The 17,466-nt window shown below is 36.5% G+C and overlaps 1 pseudogene; it reads right to left on the bottom strand.

The window, feature by feature from the left end:
• Positions 1–2,711: 2,711 nt before the first annotated feature.
• On the bottom strand, positions 2,712–3,162 carry LOC114145197 (tubulin alpha chain-like; annotated as a pseudogene).
• Positions 3,163–17,466: the final 14,304 nt, after the last annotated feature.

The following is a 17,466-nucleotide window of genomic DNA, read 5'->3' as shown; positions in this document are numbered from 1 at the left end:
GGTAAACAATTTCATGCAAATAAGGAGTGAACAATAGGTGAGCTTTCAGCACCAAATCTCCCCCTCCGAACCCCCCGCAACACAGACACACACACACACCACACCTCTGTTGCTCTGTCGTTCTGTCTCACTCTCAGCCAGGGCAGAGCTTTTTGACAGGGATAAAGCGGGGAGAGGGCAGGATTTTTTTAGTTTTTTCTATTGAACGCTCTTTGAAGCATTCCCAAAAGGTTGATCCTATTCAGAGAAAGGTTTCCTATTTCTCTGATGCTCTTCAATAATTCATCGTCCTTTTTATGGCTTGGTCTGAGCGTTGGAAGGATTACCTAAACCTGGCTGCATATGAATAATATCATTGTGATATTCTCCATCCAAAGCTCTGTATCCAAAGTGCAGTTGGTACTGGAGATAGATTAAAAAACCCAGTTTAAGGGATCAAGCCTGCAACAAAAAGGGTTCAGGCATCCTCCCTGTTGCATAAACGAGAGAGAGAAATGTAAAGCTTGCAATGCTTAGAAAAATGTGTTCTTTGGCTTTCAAGCACAGTTTGGTTTACTCCATCCATTCTGCTGGTCAATAGGCAGTTTTGTGCAACCACCTACACTTAGAGGTGAAATGTAGGCATGCATTTGATTGTCAGACTTACCACATGCAATTCTGTTACAATATACTGTATATGTTCAGCAATGAGTTCACAATAACTTCATCTAAATGGAAGAGCCCCTTCAGGTTTATGGTAAATCAAACCCCAGCTTACACACCCAGTGGCAGTTTTTGATGTGTGAGATAAGGCTCTCTGCCTAGGTTGGCAAAAAACAGGTTTGCACAAAAAGAGGAAAAAATATGCAAAATTGGGTATTGATTTCTAGCACATTTTACTTGCACTTGGAAGGCAGATGTTTCAGCATTTCTGAGGGAGTTTATCTCTAGCACAGTGGCAAACAAAGCTCCTATTTTTAATGAAACCTATTTAAATAATTAATCTAATTGCCCTTTGTAATTGTAGCTATTGTTTGGCTATTGCTTTTGTAGTAACTATAACAGAAAATATATATGTTGGCGTACAATTGTTGACATTGAGCTTGTGTCTTGATTCCTAAATGGGGACAACTTGAGCTATGTTCATTTGATTTAGAAAAACACCACTTTGAAGGTTTTACAGCATTGCCAATAACATTCTTCCCTGTTCTCATGCCAATATCCTTCCAGTCTGTATAGGATTTTCCCTTTAAACCACTTACAATTTCAAAAATCTATCTTTCTTCCACTGCTCTCAAAAACATGAGAGCAACCTGTCTATTTCTGTTGCACTAACCTTTATTGCCTCTGGTAGTTTTGGTCCTGCATTTACAAAGAATTCATTTGATTGAACTGTTGAATACATTCCATGTACTTTTTGTGTCAATTTGAAGGTATTCTAACTTATTTATAATGTATTCTCTTTAATAAGTTCTCATTGTATTTTTCATCTTATTTTTAGACTTTTTGTATTTCTTTTCCATTTCACTGGTAGTCTTTCATATAAATTCATAATATAGTGAGTTCATTTGCAGTCCTTTTGTCATCCATCGTCTTCCTGTATAATTTTATTTCTGTTATCTTTTTCTTTTACTACTGGGCAGTTTTCATCAAATACTCTGTATTAAATATCAAGAATGTTTCATATGCTTTCATTACATCATTTTCTTCATATAATATATTCTAACTTTTCTACAGTTAATTTTTTAAGCTGTCTTCTCTGTTCTAATTTTTATACAAAAAGTTTGTTAGACTTAAAAGCTGCAAAAACAGGCAGATGATGATCATTGATATCATTGATTAATAATCCACTATCTTATCTGGTATTCCATAATCTTAAACATATTCTCTATTAGAGTAACACAGTGTGGTGTTTCTCTTCCTGGGTGTCACTAGGGGAAAAAAAACAAAACAAGAAAAAAACAAGCTTTGCACAAAATCAATCTATTCATCAGTACTTTCATTATGATTTGGATTTAGCAAATCAGTATTAGAGTCTCCACAAATAAACATATCTTTCTGGCTTAAGTTAGGGAACAACCTGTCCAAACTATTAAGAGGGTTTCGATCTTTGGTCTTGCTGTTCTATAAATACAGCTAATGGATAATAGCCCATCCTTGTATAGCACTTCACTCTACATTCTGTGATTCACATGCTGATGGTGACAATAGATTGTAGTCCTGGGCCACACTGACAGAGGTGATGCTGCCATGCACTGATGCCACTGACTCAGTGCCACCAGCAGGCGAGGTGGGTTATACAACAAAGCACAGAGCACGGATCAAACTGGTAATTCAATGCTTCTGGGACGAATTCCTACAACTATCACCACGTAGTCCCAAGAGATTATATTTCTTTTTCTATCGATACTAGTTCCTACGTGAGTGTAGAAGTTACCTTAAAAGGAGAAAGACAAGTAATTCACTCATGCTAAGAATGTCTGGGAGCCAGTTATTTTCATCCTCATTGCTGATGGACCTGATCGCTTGTGTAAGAGCACACCTCCTGATTCCATCCTCCACAGGAAGACCTGAGCTCCATGGTGCCCTCATGTGGTTCCTAGAGTGCCAACATCACAAAAAGGACGCCACACAGACATACATTCCAGTGTCAGGAATGTATGTCCAGTGTCAGGACATATGCCAGTGTATGTATACTATGCCAGGCATAGTAATTCCTGACATGCCAGGTTCTAATGCCTGGCATAGAACGCATTGCTTGAACGCAATGCGTTCAAAGCAAGCAATGAACGCTTGCCTTGAAGGCAATGAACGAAGCGTTCATTGCCTTGAACGCTTCGTTCAAGGCAATGAACGAAGGCACGCTTGGCGTACATCAGATCAAACTTGTGGTCGAGCCGAGCCCAGGCCTCTGCAATGGCCCGTGGTGTTGCTCAACATGCACACAGCCCTCTGGACCTTTGGCCATGTCTCCACCAGGAACCACAGTGGGAGGCTGGTAGTTGATGCCCCACCTTGAAACCAGTGGGGCACCAGTCCACAAACTGGATGGTGCGCTTGGTTTTGATGTTGGCAATGGCAGCGTTTGACGTCTTTGGGCACCACATCTCCACGGTACAGAAGGCAGCAGGCCATGTACTTGCCGTGGCGAGGGTCGCATTTCACCATCTGAAATGCGACCATAGTAATGCCTGGCATAGTAATGTTACTATGCCAGGCTCCCATGAAAGTCCCCCTGACCACACACGTCACAGGAAATTATTTGTTGGTTTAATATTAATATAATTAAACCTTGAGGTAGGCGAGGCCAGCATGAGAAGCAAAGGAAAGTTGGGTAAAGGCAGGAAAAATGATCAAAACATGCAAAAACTGATCACAGCTGCATACAGCCTTTAAAGAGGATGAAGCAAGCATAACATACAGCAATCTATCTCAATGCTTGTCAAAGAGCAGCTGCCTATATGCACCATCTGCAACTTTTACTTAAACCCGAAGAACAAGCTGTAGGCCAAAAGGGAAATTGTAATGCATAGAGACGTCACTGTGTTTTGTTCAGAATTATATAGTTCTACATACATTAAAAAAATGTTGTTTGTTGTTTTTCTTAATGGAACGATAATGAGAAGTTGTTTACTAAACAAAATAAATGTAATTTTGTTTCACCTACAGTTGTAGAAGGAGACATCTTAGGGTTGTGAAATGATGTAATAGTGGTGGAGATCCCATCGATGAGATTTTTTAACATTAAAACAGCAAAACTTCTCAACAAAGTGAAATTGGTCTCACAAAAAGCAATTCAGGATTTGTTTACCAGATGGCTTTATTTTCTTTACAAACAACACAAGGGAAACCAAATTAACTGAATAAAACCCACACATATATTGGGAAAACATACATATTACACACTCAAAAGGTTACTTTTATTATCTGAACAAGAAAAGTTTTAGCTTGGAGACAGCAGTGCTAACCCTGAGGGACCCATGTCTGCTTCAATGAAGCATTAAATTGTTTGCATATCTGATATCATATAAATACACAGTACAACAAGATTTACATAGCCTTAAATTACTGACACTAATATGTGCATTTTCATTAGCCTAGACCTTCATAAAAGATCCCAATCCTTTTCTTTGTGTTTGTAACACACAATCTGTACTTGACTGGCCTTTTAATGTTTTTTTTTTGTCTTAGTATAATTTGAAACTTTAAAATGCAGATGGATTTAGAATATAAAAAGATTCACAACATTTACATGGTGGTTCTCAAATATTGCACAAAAAGCATAAATGTAACATTTATTCAATTAAATTATATATATAAATTTAAGAGTGGAAACTAAAGGTTCAACATAATCAGAATTTTAATTTTATAATAATTGCAAATCAAAATAAATCAAAGGTCAACAAGCGAGTCATTTGATTGGCAACAGGAGATAAAAATCTGCAAAAACAGATTCAAAATGCTACAGAGTAAAACATTTTAGCATAACTGGATACAAGCCTCCCAAGAAGACCCCCAATTTTATTGTATGTATGTACTGTATATTGGGGGTGGTTGATCTGCCCCAATTTCCTTACTTTTGGGTGATCTAGGATTGGATGATACTTAAATGTGAAGCCAATATTATTTACCAATCTTATCTACTGCCGTAAAGGTCTGAAAATCAGCCTCTGTCCCGTTTTGCTCCACTGTGAGAGAGGGCTGACTGACTCTGTTGCCAACTTAGGAGCTTTGTTGCAATATTTAATAACCTTTCAGACTCCTCTAGCAACTTTTTTTTTTTAAAGTGGAAGGAGAAAAATCTAGAGACTTTTCCCATGTTGTTGGAAACTTTAGCAGCAATTTCAATTGTTAAAAAAAAATGTATTGGCAAAAACTGGCAGGTCAGGCTTTCTAAAGATTGATGAAAATGATTACTTGGTTTCTTGAATCTCAAGGTCTCTTAAGAAAATCTGTGCACTCACATTAACCTGAATTACTTAAAACTGGCTTGAGATAGTCACACCTCCTGAGCCTGGTTTGGCCTTCGTGAAATGGATAAAGCAAGAATGCACTGATCATACTAGATCACACTAGCTTAATCTCTTGTTCTGGATTTCTGAATTTTGCTTTTGTGAAACAGCCCTCTGTAGTTTTTTTCCCCCTTTTTCTTAATAATTTGTTCTTTAGCTGCCTGCCTCTTCTTCGCATTTCGGTCTCCACACACAATGAGCACAATGAAATGGTTTTTTACCCACAACGTTAATGTCAGAGTTAATCTTTTTAAAAAAATTGTTATGTTTCTCAAATTTTAGACCATTTGTGGTTTGACACTTCAGGTGTGCAACCGTGTGCTTCATTCAATCTTAAAATGATCCCAAAGACAAACACAAGGCTATTGCTGATTTCTTCTGGTCTTACTGCAGTGTTCAAAGAAAATTTAAAATTTTGTCCCTCTCCTATGATGACTAATCTTGCAAAAAACTGGCTGAATGAGCATAATTTAAATGAATAGGTGAAGTACATTGAATCAATTTTCTTTTGAAGATTTAATTTCATAAATGAATGGTTTGTCACAGAAGATACTTTGCTGCTAATACAACTGTGAAAGGCACACATTCTATGCCAGTTTTTCACATATTTATCCTGCTAAGATTGACTGACTTCTTTTAGAATGTAAATGTTTGTTTTGAAAAAAAAAAAAGAAAGTCAATAAAAGAAACAATCTTGGCCTTGTAATTATAAAGCACAGCATTAATCAGATCGTAGGCAGGTACATTTCTTTTTTCTACAACTGCAGAAAGGATAAAATGTCAGCGAACTGAGCTGATTAAAGGTCACAGGTAGTAGACTATTAATTTTTTTATGGTTGCTTCATGGTTTTCTGAGAGCTTGCAACACTTTGTTAGGGGAATTTGTATGCATATGTGTTTGTTACAGACTGTTTACAATGTTGTATAAAAACAATTTAAAAGGCGTGACAGCCCTAGCTTGTTTTATTTGTCTTGTGCAACCATTAACATAAATGACAGAGATATTAACAACTCATACAACACATGAAGGGAACCTCCTTAAACAATTTGTGTCATTGCACACTCTTCTTATTGTGCAAGCATTAAATACTGTATATTAAGATAAAAACATTAAACACTATTAAAACATTTGAGAGACATAATAAAAATGTGTTGTGCATAGAGAAAGATGCACTTCAAATTATGTGCTTATGCCCACATATTTAAAATAGAAAATTTCTCATTCAAAATTAGCTTAAAAATTCACGTGTTGACCAAGAAATGTTTTTTTACACAAAAGCATTTTAATGAGTATTTAGAGAAACTTGCACAGTTTAAGATACAATGACATTTTATCTCCTTTCATTAAAAAGCACCTTTGAACAAAACTGAACCGAATTACAATTTGTACAACAAAAATCTAGATGCTTTTTAAAAATTTTACTTCATGTATAAATATAACTTAACTGAATTAACAGTGAAAGGTTTTTTGCTAAACAGTTTGTTCAAAATAATTCAAGGTTACAGAATTATAAAATAATAATAATAAAAAATTGGGGCCCAAATCGTAAAAACAATATACATTACAAAGGAGTAGGAAAAAAAGCACCTCATGGTGTTAAAATCAAGTGCTTAAAATGGCAGGGAAAATAATAATAATACAAGACGTGACTTATCATTTGGTTCAGTTGTATTATTGCAATGTCACTGATTTGTGCTTTGCATCGTTGAAATTTTGGCAAAGTAAAATCCCCTAGTTTAGGGAGAAAAAAAGAAGTGTTCGGGCTGATAATGAGATAAATTATCACCCATAAATTTCTTATAAGTTTTTCGCTTTCAACAAGGTTATTTCTCATTCAACAGTGATAACCACCATAAAGTGAAAAAGCATTTTATTGTTGTGCTCCAAGACTGAAACATTTATTCAGTAATGATATAGTAATTATAGAAGAGACATGAAGCCTAGGCGCAAATTCAAACTGGAAGACTCTTTTATCGCCACCGGGACCCGTTAATTGAAGCGACCTGCCCACAATCGTCGACCTATCAACGCCGGACCAAGCCACGTCACGTCCAATCATCGACCAAGTCCCAGCTGATAAGGACCTTCATTCATGGTGTCGTTCGCTCTCCAGCCGAGCTCAACCAACCACCACCCCTTCTCCTCCATTCGCCCGGTCCTGAGGCCCGCACCCTCCTTCAACCTCCACCACCAGTGCCGGGCCCTGGGGGATGACGTTCCTAACAGCATCGGGAATGCTCATCTGAAGCCTATCGCCAACGCTGCGATAACCGTTATCTCCAGCCGGGGCCCGAGCGCCAAAGACTTTAAATTCTGTTTGTCAGTAAACTCTTCTAATTGTCTTCTTATCTCCGTCTGAGTCTCTCCAGATTGAATTAAGAAGTCATTATTTCAAAAAGAAATGGTCGGTTTCTCAAAAAGGCAAATTTTGAAGATTCTTTATTGTCATGTTAAACAGAATCTTTAATCTAAAAAAAAGTTTACATTTCTATCTGCCTTTCACGTCTTATGTTAGTGACTAAGCATGTACGAGATGCAAAACATTGAACTTTATATTTGCTGAGATTAACTTTTTAACTTTAATGTTGCAGTTGCCTGAATAAACAAAAAAACGTCACGAAAAAAAAAAAATGGGAGCAGTTCCCCAAGGGCTGAGCCTAGAGCCCACTGGGGAGGTCGGTTCCCCATTTCAAGACATGTCCAACTTCAAACCTGCTAACTTTGAGAATTCATCTCACAGTAACAACTTTCATTTTGAAGAGTATTATCAGTTTCTATCTGAAAATGATTTTTGGAAAAAATGAAATGGACTGTTTGTTATTTGGTATTAAGTGACTGTAATACCGAATTTGTTTAACATGCTTCGATTACCATTATGAATATACAAATAAAACATACTTCAATATTTAAGCACTTTAGCTTTTAATTGTGTCCATTGTTTTAACAGAATAACATTTTATCTCTTACACAAACTGTGCTCTATCTACAAAACTCAAAAAGGTGTATTGTTCTTTTAATGCTGTGTCTCTTCACTAATCTTCACATAAGTACAGCCATTACTCACTGAATGTCATAACAATATGGTTTCTCTGGTTTTTGCAATAAAATAAAGAAATGTACATTTTATAAATAATGACATCAAAACAATATATTTTGTGTGAGAACCATTACGAAAAAGTAATGATCTGAACAGTTCAAGATCAGTTCAGATCTTGAACTGATGTTATTGGGCCAGTTTTGAACCATATTTCTTTTCTTTTTTGTCTGTTTATGAGGCCAAGAAATGAAAAAAAGAGCCATGTCTACATAAGATAACATTTAAAAATCTGCATTTAGAAGAGAACCATCCATCTTATTTCTTTAATCAATCATGATTTGTGTAAAGGTTGCTAACAACTTCCGTCAGACCAAATGGAGAATTTAATTTACAATTGTCAACTTAAAACTGTCATTTGCAATTGTGACCTTCACAACAATTAATTTGTAGAAAAATTAATATGCTTACCTGTTAGATTGGAGTGGCTTGAATTATATCTGTGTCCATTTCAGGTGAATTGTTTTTCATGTTGTGTTCTTTCAGGGACAGTAGCTTCCATCCTTCCCATTTTGCTCTTTTTGATTGTGAAGCCTTTTCAGATGAAACTCTTAACATGCAAGTTGACATCAGAACTGTATTCATAGAAATAGCTAGACCGACCTACTGGCATCATTTCCCCTCAAGGACTGCAGGCTTATTCTTGGCCATCTACATACAGTCTATTCTGCTTTGCATTTTATTATCTGAATATTCTGTGTACATTTAGCTGTGAAATAAGCTCCAACTCAACTCTCAGCTCAACTATTTAGCAAGATTTTCTATGCTTTGGGCTTGAATATCACACATACAGCACTTTCATTACAAACACATGAAACTTTAATAAGCACCAAACAATACACAAGCAGTCTTAGCTTCAGCAAAAGCAAGTGTATGTGTGCAACTTGTGTCTACTATGCTTTGTTCTTTTAAATTAAAATATTATGCAACTATAGTTTAGGAAAACACACCAAGAAAAAGAAAACTGAACTAGTCAAACTCTAGCTGCAGCTTCACTGACTGTTTTCTAACCCTTTCCAGACAGATGAACATCAATGACTTTAGTGTTTCATAGGTGTGTTGAAGTTTGAAATTTACTTCATATCCTCAGACAAGTTGCTCTTAAAGGCTGTCTTGATTTTATAGGTCAGCCGGTGAACAGACCTTGATTTGACTAGTTAAAATTTCTGTTGTAAGTTCATTTATAATTTAGCAATTGGCAATTATAGTTTTGATTTGGATGCTGAACTGTGACATTATTCCATCTTTTTAATCAGTTTTGATTGAGTGTTACTAGCTAAGTAAGTTTGTTAACTAAAGTAGTTAAGGTCGATTTTTTGTTAATAAATGCCAGTATATTAGAGGGAAGTTGTCTGTTTTATTTCATTCATGTTTAGTGTCTTGCTGATTGAAAAAAGTCAGTGCTGGACTTATTTCTTCATCTATTGTTATTCTCTTATCAGGCAAGTGTTTATAGACAATAACTGAGACTCAACTATTTGGCTATTATTTTCCTGATGATCAGGTCATGTGCCCGCTTGGTAATATTGATCTAAATGACTATTTATTAATATTTGCCCAAAGAAAATATTTATAATTATTCACAGCCAAACCAGACTGTGTTTTTATTAGTAACATATTAATAACATGCGTATGAACTTGCAGTTACTATCCAACTACATTCAGTTTTTAAAAACTGGAATACATAGGCCTGAAGAAAATCAGAGGAAACATTTGTGTTTTTTATTAATTTTAGCTTTAAAAACAAATAACAGTTGGGTGTAAATTACTCTGTAAGGATGGAAACCGCAAAGATGGAATATGTATAAGTAAAATGATGAACTTGGATCAGGCACAGAGGACATAGTTCAACAGCTCAGATTAATAAATTTAACAAAATATATGCGAGCAAAGATAAATTATTCTTAATATCACCATTCAGCTAGGCAGCGACAAAGTGCAATTTCAACTGATCTCAGAATAAATAGGCTTATGATTTGTTATGAATGCAGATCATAAGATGGGTTAGAGGGATAATTGGTAATAAATAATAATAATGTCGGGATGTCATTATAGTGGACTGTGAAAGAGAATAACAAAAAATCTCATGTCCCTTGTGGGCTCGCAGTGGCTGGGTTGAACAATCAGGTGGAGTAGCAGAAGAGGAGATACAAGAGTATTGGAGCATGATGACATTCCTTGAAGCATGAATGCCTGCACTTTTTATTAGTCAGGCCATTATTCAGAATAATTTTAAAAGTGATTAAGTGCGATTGCTAAGTTATTTTAATCTGATTATTTTTAATTGATATCATTATTGATAGTGTCCATGTGTTTTTGTCCTTTTTCCAATATCACAGATTTGTTATCTCTCTCTTTCTCTCTCTCTTGTATTTTTTGTTTAAACATATTATTCTAATAGAAAAGGATATCCTATTGTTAACATGGTTTAAAACAAATGAAATGTTCTTAACGCTATTTTGTCGTGCTTTGTTGACATATGCACATTGCATAAAAAAAGTTTAGGAAATACTTCGTAAGCCAGTCTTTTTAAATTAGAGCAGTGTAGACACTGCTCAAACCTGTAGCAGTTTGGACAAACGGGTCTAAAGACATAAGACTTTTGTTTGTCATTATTCTTCTAGAACAGAGTAAGGAAGAGCAACATGCAGCTCTGGATCTGCAGGCGCTGATGACCCATTTACCATTCACAATCTGTAGTGTTCACCTCTGTTCACCAATACTTAAAAAAATACACATTGTTAACCCTTCATTATGTAGCGCTTTTGTAGGTCAGGCTCCAATTATGTATCACAAGATAAAATGTCTATTGCAATTTTAGAAACCAGCCTCCATGCTGGGCTTTTGACAGAACACCACATGAGCAGCAGATGATATCAAATCTGTGTTGAATCATCATTGTCTGTACTGGTTGTAAGTTGCAGCTGAACGATATGCCACTGATCTGAAGTGCTCACATGACACCCACATGCAGATGTATATTTATGAGTATAGCACATCTACACCTGCTGCCAATTAGCTGTAGCTTTCCTCCGTCTGAGTACAGATCGCTTTTGAAGCATCTCCATAATGCGTGGAGCTCCTTGCTAATAACAGTTTCCATTTGGATGATTGAGTAGTTAAATTTGACACATTGGCTGATTCTTTTTCCAATCCTTCTTCTTTCTAGGACTTAACATAGTATTTCATTAAATGTGTGACAGGCTCCAGATGTGTCACAAGGCGCCTTTGCAAGAAGATGCCTATTGTCCAACGTCATTTAGTAGCCGTTCTGTCTCTCACATCTCTAACAGTTTACTGTAAATATACTACTTTGTGACTGCCACCATTAAGCATCAGCGCTTTAGACATTGTTATGGTGCCCCTTTTTGATCAGGGTCACATTGACGTTTTAAGTGAATCCCTCCTCATTTTTCTTTCACTTCCAAATTAGCCTAAAAACATATGCCGTATACCCATGAATATTAAGAAGTCTGAAACTGAAAGAGAGAAACATTAGGTTTGTTTGATCAACTACAGTTATGTTTAAAGTGGGTGCTAATCTGCAGCAATAAAATTCAGATTGTGCTTGGGAAAAACAAAAATACGTGAGTCTGGCCATTTAGAAAATATTTTGTGGAAAGTCAGGAGGAGAGAATGGTGAAGCTGCAGGAGAAAAATAATAGAGAAATACGTTTAAACATTTAATTCAATAATTAAAAGGGCTGATGATGTGTAGCAGACGGCTTGAAAACCAATGTGTCAAACGGTCGTAGCTAGATGTAATCTCTTTTACTAATTTTAAAATTAAAAATGAAAAAAAAGAGTTGGAATTATGTTTTGCTAAAACATAATGAGATATAAAACATGTTGCCAAATTCAATCTATAAAACTTGATGAGGGAAAGAAATATAACAAAAAAGGGAAACACATATTCAAAAAGATCTCAAAGGTGAAATTACAAAATTAATCAAAGGGCACAAAGACAATACCAGCAAAAAGACAGAGTGGTTGAACTAAAGAATTATTGATAAAAATTCAAACAAAAGGGAAGAAAGCAGAATTTCCAATACAACACAAGATCAACTAAAAAGCATAAATTAAATAAGTCATGATTTTAGGATTTAGTGATGCAAAAAATAGACACCAGTAATTAAAAATGAACTAACAGCTTTGAAGAGTTATTCATAATTCATAAATAGAGTATCCACAGAACTTAAGTCTATAAACACTTGCCTGAGCAAGATGAGCAAGTTTGAAAAACTACTTTAAAAGTACAGTGTGGTCTCCCTAGAGACCAACTACTGTAGTGAAAATGCAATTTGGACTATTACTGGACCATGAGAAGTTTCATAAATAAGAACATAGTTTTAAAGTAAAAATAAATATGCATGTGGTCCTGTAAAATATCAGACAAAATAGTGCTTATTTTGAAAATAATCTTTGTCTAACCACAATTATGTTAAAGAGAAACCAAGGTTAATTATTATTCCACAAAACAAGAGGTAGATGAGAACTAACTAAAACACTGAAAAAAGTGGTGCATGTTTTTTTGAGTGGGAAGTTCTTTTCAATGTCTGATTCCTGCAGACAGTAAATTATACCGAGCTAGTTCAGTTCACCTTCTAATCCTCATATCACACCATGCTAGAGCTCAAATCCATCTTTTTCAATAACACTGCATTAAACTCTGCTCCATGCTCACAGTACCTTTATTTATTACCTACATCTTTCATATCACCGTGGTTTCACATAGCTTTATTAATATAAATCCTTTTCTGTTAACAAAAACACAAAAATGTTGTGCACAAATTTCCAATATATTATAAGCTTATTTTCAGAACAAAGCAGAAATGCAAGAAAATATAAACCCAGCAGTTATTTTCAGCAAAATGTCAAATAGAGTCTGCTCTAGAGGTTTAAGGTGTTGCTCATCAGTTGGCTTATTATAGTGTTTAGCTCCTGAAGACAGAAGTATGTGCTGCAAAGCGCCACCCATGTATTGTCAGTGTGTTTAGAGTGAGAGTAAGTTATTGATATTAGCTTGAAATGAGTGCTTTAGACTTGACATCAAATTGCAAAGGTTAGGTTGCTCTGTTTTGTTGACAATTAGCTAATAAAGAATACTCGGCATTCTGAGTATTTAAGGGTATTCCAACACTTATCTGGGTTCTTGACATAAAACAAGAATGATGACAAAGCAACAGACAAGAGGTTTATGATTTTCAAGTACCACTGAGTTTTCACTCCTACAGGTTCCAGAACTAAATTGGTGCTAGTCATTTGTGTCTCCACCATCTGAAGTGCAGATTCTGGTACCGATAAACTAGAACATTTTTTGATTCCAACTCTAAGTATTGCCAGAGGAAAAGACCATTTTTGTCAGAAGTCGAGTCGGGCTCTTGGAGACCAATAAATATGCCAATCATTTTGTTTTCCATTTTGTCATTTAAGACAATTATAAAAATACCAATTTTAAACATTAATAAAACGTTGAATTATGTCTAAAATAGCATGATCTAATTGTCTCTCATGTATGCTTTTAAAACATTGATTGCTGCTCCCATTTTTTTAACGCTACTGGTACTGATCAGAGATTGGCTGATTGAGATTGGGAAGCTTTTGCAAACACCACTTGTTTACACAACTTAATGAATTTAAGCTGATGATAATAGGACATCTGTTTGCAGGGATACATAAGGCATTTCATTTCAGTTTGCATACCATGTCTCTGCACTGCAAGCCACTACAGTTTAGAGTAAAACAGATAAGATTAAATATTCACAAACTCTGTGCCTGCCATGATGTGTATTAGTTGATAGTGGACCCAAATGCAAAGCAGCAGAGACGTTGAGTAGATTATGAATTTAATGAAAATATAAGAACAAAAAGTTTTTTAAAAATCCGTGGGTAAGCAGGAAGTCAGAACAAAACCCAAACTACACAAGAAGGAAACCAGCAAGGGGACACGAGGAGAACACTGGGAGGAACCAAGAAGAGACAGGAGTAGACAAAAGGATCCGGCAAGTAGTGACTGACAATGAGAAGCTTAAATACTGAGGAGGTTGAATGCGGAACAAAAGATCTAGGCTGATGAGCTAATCGATTGCAGGTGTGAGTAGAGGAAACAGGAGGAGGCTGACTGAGGATAGGGAAAGAGAAAGCGGCACAGCTGATGAGAGAGAGTACACAGGGGATCAGGAAATAATTATCATACCAAAAAATAACCAGACTAAAGAAACCAAATAAAACTAAAGTAACAAAGAATAGCTACAGTACATCAAATAAACATAACTAGAAATACTAAGAACTGAACTAAAGTAAAACAGGAACAAGACAGATCTAACCAAAATAACAGAGAAGCAAAACCCAAAACCAAATCAAGCAACCTCCAGACAGTGCCATATGACAGTGCCATAGTGATTCTGTGAGAAACATTGCAAACAGTTCAACTCTGTTTTAAAAACTGTGTAGGAGAATACCTTATCTGGCTAATCATTAGTTGAAAATGACTCCAAAATTTAAATATGCTTTTATGTTTCAAACTGAGTCCAGACAAAGGGGCTATTTGAAAGACTTAAATGTGTCCACACAACATTTGATCATCTTCAAAATCCGCAGATATACATTGTAAATGCTTCTGTGTCATTAAGGGCATGACAAAAGGATAAAAATGGGATTTAATGTGGACAGTTACCACTTGGACTAAATATTTATACATTGAAAACATGGTTTGAGAATCATGAAATCTTCAGTCTATTCTGAGCAAAGTGTTCTGTAAAATATTGCTAAAACTTAGCTATATTTGCAAGTTACAAGTCGTCGGTATCAGCTCCTCTGGTAAACTGGATGTGTTGTTACATTCTACTACTGCCCATTAAAAATGCCAGACTACAAGTCAGCCATACTCTTTGATCATGTCACAGATTTTATTAAATGTGCTAAAATGCCCTTACAATGGATCAATTGTTTGAGCCAAACAAACCAAAACTGCACGAAGAGAACCTATTCAGGGCAGTAATGGGTTTATGTCTCCCCTTGAAAAACCTTGTGCCACTAAGAATCAGCTGTTTTATTTATTTTTTTCTCAGTTGATATAAATATGAATACCTTAAACTGTACACATCCTGGAAAAAAACCCGTATACAGACATAAAAAACAAATAAATAAATAAAAATTTTAAAAACACCATCAGAGCACCAGATACATACAGGTCACTGGGGTCACTTCCTCTATCCAGAAGCCTTTAGGAAAGGTCATACAGTCAAATACTAATACCTTTATTTTGGTCCCTGAGGAACCCTTCCGTTTTATGAAATGGCTAAGTCAGAGTGCCCAAAGGTCAACCACTTTAGATGGAGAAACAGAGCATGAGGTCAGAACAGCAAATATGCCAACTAGATGCTCCCTCAAGGTTGTGCATCCACTATCTTTGAGAGTCGGCTAATGTTTGTGCCTTTCAACAAACTCTGAGTCTTAAGGTTACTTTTCTTTTCTTTTCACTTTATGGGTCTATTAACAGAGACAAAAATGTATTCAGATTTTTTCAAATTTATCTTCTCTACTCTTTTGCTCGCTTCTCTCGCTTTGCCTCCAGCTCATGACGCGACAGTCTGGAGGAAATGAGAAGAATAAGAAATATCTCTATAGCTTGTTGTGATAAATGCAGCAGGGATACAGACGACATGAAAACAGATCACAAAAGCACTCCGGAGAGTCGATTCAAGTCTATTTTCTACTTTTTGTTTTTCTTTCTTCCATGAAAACAGCACAGGGGCTGATTTAGTTTGGATTTAGCATGAATTACCATGGCTTAGATCCTGTTAGTGCCGATAAAGCCCCAAAATGTCCCTCTTGTATCCTTATCCTTTCTATGAATATTCAACAGCTCACTCTCGTCTCACCATTGTTTTCTCATTTGTACTGGTATCTGACAGCACTGGTGATAATGTGTTGGGAGAAGATGTGGAAAGGGGAAGTGGCATTGATATATGATCCGATAGGGCCCTCGGCGACATGCTTCAATGAACTAAAAGGAGCCTCATCTCTGAACTCAATCGGAACGTGGTAGAAATTCATTAAAGTTAAAACGACTTTGATTTATTATCTTGGAGATGATTAGGTCGCAGAGATTTGTTGTCTCAAGCAATATCCGTCTGGAAACATTTAAAGTGGCAGTTTTTAATATGGAAGTCACTCTAGTGGCATCCTTCAACTCCACTGCTTGTTTTCTTAGGGATTAGAAGAACAAACAGTCAGGACTTTTGAAAAATTCCCACAGTGGGTTCTAGAAACGTTAGAGCGGGCCGTGCATCTGTGCCGACTCTTGATAAGAAACTGCTGCGATGGGAAAAGCCGAAGTGCCATGAGTGTGCACACGTAGTGACTAAATCGACGAAACTTGAGTGCGTGTGTGGGGTTGTGGGGGTGTGTGTGTGGGATCAGTGAAGCGGGGCAGTGGGAGAATAACCACGTTAGTGTGCGAGAGCAGAAAGGCTACATCTGTCACTCTGCATTTTCTCACATGCATTTTGACAAGGCCCACGAGCCTGCCACAATAACCCGGCAAACTCTGCTGGCTGTCAAAAATGCACACATATCTCATGCCTCACGTAGCATGACAAACGGAATGAAGCTCATTCACTGTTCAAGGGTAAAAAGTGCAACTGTAGGTGTAGCTCATGAGGGAGAAAGTGTAAGTATACATATCTGAAAGTGTGACTGTGGTACTACAGATTTTTTGCAGCCGAGTGTGCCAGCTCATTTTGTCTGTGTGTATACAGCATCTGTGAGCGTGCGACTCCTCTGCTCCAGCTGGCATATAAAATGACAGTGAAGCATTTCCTCTGCCAGATTTGGTGCTGTCGTTCTTTCTCTCAACCCTCATTTCTCTTTTTTTGCTTCCTCCTCTCTCCTCACCCTCCATGGCCCCATAGCCAGTGGCCATATGCTCAGCCCTAAATCCAGGCACAATGCCAGACAGACATACAAGTCTGTAACTGTGTAATATACTCCGAGTGATCTCTAAGAAAGTAGATGGCAAGGTCTGGGAGAAATGGATATGCCAAAGACTGTAAATCAGAGCACTGTTTTTGATTTGTACTCTAAACCAACATGGTTTTATTTTAGTATTTTATTTGTGCTTTTCATTAGAATGAATTGAGTTATTTTTTACTTTTTTCCACACTTGAAAATTTTTCTACGTGTGCTGACCTTATTTGCAACCTTGCTGCAAGCGCTTGCAGAACTTATATGCTGTCCTCTAAGTCTATTATATGGAGACAAGATTGTGAAGCCTGCTTGCGTCTCCACCAAGATACCCTTTCTTGCCAGTGTCATTCTTGCTTCTTTTTATTTTGAATTCTGCTTTGCAGGAGAAAAGCAGAATTTAGGGATGAGTT

Source organism: Xiphophorus couchianus, chromosome 5 (genome assembly GCF_001444195.1).
Source record: "Xiphophorus couchianus chromosome 5, X_couchianus-1.0, whole genome shotgun sequence".
Lineage (NCBI taxonomy): Eukaryota > Metazoa > Chordata > Actinopteri > Cyprinodontiformes > Poeciliidae > Xiphophorus > Xiphophorus couchianus.
Note: the sequence above shows the minus strand (reverse complement) of the source record. Positions and strands in the feature narration are given on the sequence as shown.